The 3,110-nt window shown below is 49.4% G+C and overlaps 1 pseudogene; it reads left to right on the top strand.

Annotated features, from left to right (window-relative positions):
• The first annotated feature begins 526 nt into the window (after nucleotides 1-526).
• LOC123153509 (plasmodesmata-located protein 8-like) lies at nucleotides 527-1,399 on the top strand (annotated as a pseudogene).
• The last annotated feature ends 1,711 nt before the right edge of the window (nucleotides 1,400-3,110 follow it).

The raw sequence follows: 3,110 nt of genomic DNA, 5'->3' as shown, positions 1-3,110 counted from the left end.
ACAGACTAATTATGTTACCTCTCCCGGTCAGTAGTACATGCATTTTATTTTCAATCCTAAACTTGGAACAACTATATATGTTAAAATCAAATTTCATAAAAAAATATGTTTCAACCTGTATTTTTCTTTTGATTATATCTTCAAAACAAGCACAATACTGAATATGCTTTGACAAATTTCAAGATTTAAAACATGATTAATCCTGTGCGAAATGATGTAAACCACGAGAGAACATAACGAAAAATTGTTATTCTCATATCACAAAAAATCAGTTATACATGATGCATGTTTGATGGTGCACTATGAAACATGATGAACCTTAAAAAAAAGTAATGTCCATATAAAAATAAAAATATATTACATCCGAGTGTTTAAAAATAATTAAGGAAACATATGCAACATTAGTCTTGTTTTTAAGATCGCATCTAAATAAAAACAATTGTTCAAACAAAATATGAATTAAAAACATATGCAACATTAGTCTGACTTGGTTGCTTGTTGAGACTAGGAAATATCACGCGACGAAATGTTCGGTGAGGGAAAACATTGAGTATGATGTCCGCAACACTGTGACGAAACAATGAAACGGTGGATGCATGCACGGTATATCTACCATGCACGGTAGAAAAACCGGTCTCCGCATCAGCGTTTCTCCGGTGCCACCTCCTCTCCGCCGCAGCTGCCGCGGCGACCTGGCCAACGACGAGTGCGCGGCGTGCGTGCGGGACGCCCCGCCGCGCAGCTCAACCAGGCGTGCGTCAGGGCTTGGAGGCGCGTCAGCCGCGCCCCGCTGCGGCCACCGTGCTCGACCTCTTGGTCGTCGACCCTGCGCAGGCGGGCGACGGCACCGCCACGTACGGGCTATACCAGTGCCGCCGCAACCTGGGCAACGGCGAGTGCGCGGCGTGCTTGCGGGACGCCATGGCGCAGCTCAACCAGGCGTACGTTGGGGCGTCCTGGCGTAGCTCAACCAGGTGTGTCCGGTACACGGTGTCGCTGCAACTGGAGGGGTGCTACGTGTGCTACGACAGCACCAACTTCATGGGCCAGCCGCCCAGCCCGACACGGCCATGGTGCACCGCAAGTGCAGCACCAGCAGCGACGCCGACTTCCTCAGGAGCCGGGACGCCGTGCTGGGCGGCGTGCAGGCCGTGGCCAACGGGTACAAGGTGAGCAGCTCCGGCAGCGTGCAGGGGGGTCTCGCAGTGCCTGGGCGATGGCCGCGGCTGACTGCACGGCGTGCCTGGCGCAGGCGGTCGGGCAGCTCGAGGGCACCTACGCCGACGTGCACCTGGCGCAGTGCTACGTCAGGTACTGGGCCAGCGGCTACCGCCCCAACTACCACAGCGCCTCCAAGCCCCGTCGCGATTTTTGCTGGCGATGGCGACCAGCGGTGTAGAGTGCAGCGGATGGGACGGCGGAGGCGGCCGATGCGGTGCGCTTGGCGAAGTGCCGCATGACGGAGAGGAGGCACGATGAGAGGGACAGTGATTGGAACGTCGCGACCGTGTGCTGTGCTGCTCCCGCGGCCGTCCACGGTAGCTGCGGGAGAGAGGAGGTGGTACCGGAGGAATGCCGAGGCGCGTGCACACAACTTGTTTCGACGTAATGCTGAAAAGAGGGGAGAGAGAGAGGAGGAAGAGTCAACACGCCTTGTGACATTTTTTGCTAAGTCAGCTCTTGACGAGTGAACCCCATCTGTCATAAACACGCTCACATTCAAACGACTCTAATCCACAGATTATGCTGGGCATAGTGTTTTGTGCCAAAAAAAGGTAGAGTAGTGTTTTCTGCTAACCTAGCCTTCAATGTGGTTGTTTCTTGCAATTTATTTTAAGCTATTCGAACCCTTCATCATCTTCGTGTTTGGTTAGTAATTATTTGAGAGCTAATCAGTTTGGGGTTTCAGGCACCTTGGTAACACATGACGATGCAGAGTCCTGCAACAATGCATACTACGTCTTAGCAACTACTAACATGAAGTTGCACTCAGGCTCTCACTCATAGCATAGGTGGAAGATCCATCCAATTTCTTTATAGATTTATTTGTTCAAAGAAAATACGCCTAAAAATCATAACTCCCACGACACGGTTCTCTATAACTCCTTATTCTGGCCTTCATTCTTCTCTTATTTCTACTCTCCCACGAAGGCCTGTCCCTGTCAACTAGAAAGTACGAGAAATCGGGACAGTTCTCTGTCCGTTCTGCTTACCGGATGTTGATAAAAACGAAGCAGCGACGGGGTACCCGTGGATCCACTATGCAATAGACCACTCGGGATGGTTGGGAAGAGGAGGAAGGGATATTAAGGAAAAAAGGGAGGCTTTATGTGGGGACCGCTGGAAATGCAAGAGCCAGGATAGCGCAAGAACTGCATGGGACAGCTACCGGAGGCCATTCAGGTATACTAGCTTCCTATAAGAGAACTAATAGGAACTTTGTCTGGCAAGGAATGGATGCCTCTCTTGAGGACAGACTGTGACGGTAAAGCAACAACATCAACTCGCAATGGCCCTCGTGCCATGAGACATGGATTTTAGTCGACGTAGATTGGATCGAAAGATCGCACTTCCGCTCTTCTCCTATCGGACTAGTCACTTCCCACTCTCCTCAAGTGAACAGTTTAGCCACTATCCTCCCATATACTCTGCTTTTTCATTGCTTATGAACTGGAACTTGTTGGTGCATGGATTTCACGTTTCAGCAGCACTTTGGTTTGTGCATGGTTGTGAAAAGAAGGCTTTCTATACACTTATATGAACTTCATTGGCGAAAGAAAGAGAAGCTTGCCTTGATAAAGCACAGCCTTTCGCACTCCAATAGGCATATATTGTTACAAGGTTATGCCCAAAGGTCCCAAAAACGCCGGTGCTACATATCAACGCGCCATGACTAAGATCTTCGATGAGATAATGCATAAGATTGTCGAGTGCTATGTAGATGATCTCGTTGTAAAGGCGGTATCCTATGAAGAACATCTTCAACATCTCAGAATCGTATTCGACCGACTAAGGCAACATGCACTCAAGTTAAACCCGTTGAAGTGCGCCTTCATGGTCTCGTCAGGCAAATTCCTAGGGTTTGTCATTCGACATCGGGGAATAGAAAT

This window comes from Triticum aestivum, chromosome 7A (assembly GCF_018294505.1).
Source record: "Triticum aestivum cultivar Chinese Spring chromosome 7A, IWGSC CS RefSeq v2.1, whole genome shotgun sequence".
Lineage (NCBI taxonomy): Eukaryota > Viridiplantae > Streptophyta > Magnoliopsida > Poales > Poaceae > Triticum > Triticum aestivum.
Note: the sequence above shows the minus strand (reverse complement) of the source record. Positions and strands in the feature narration are given on the sequence as shown.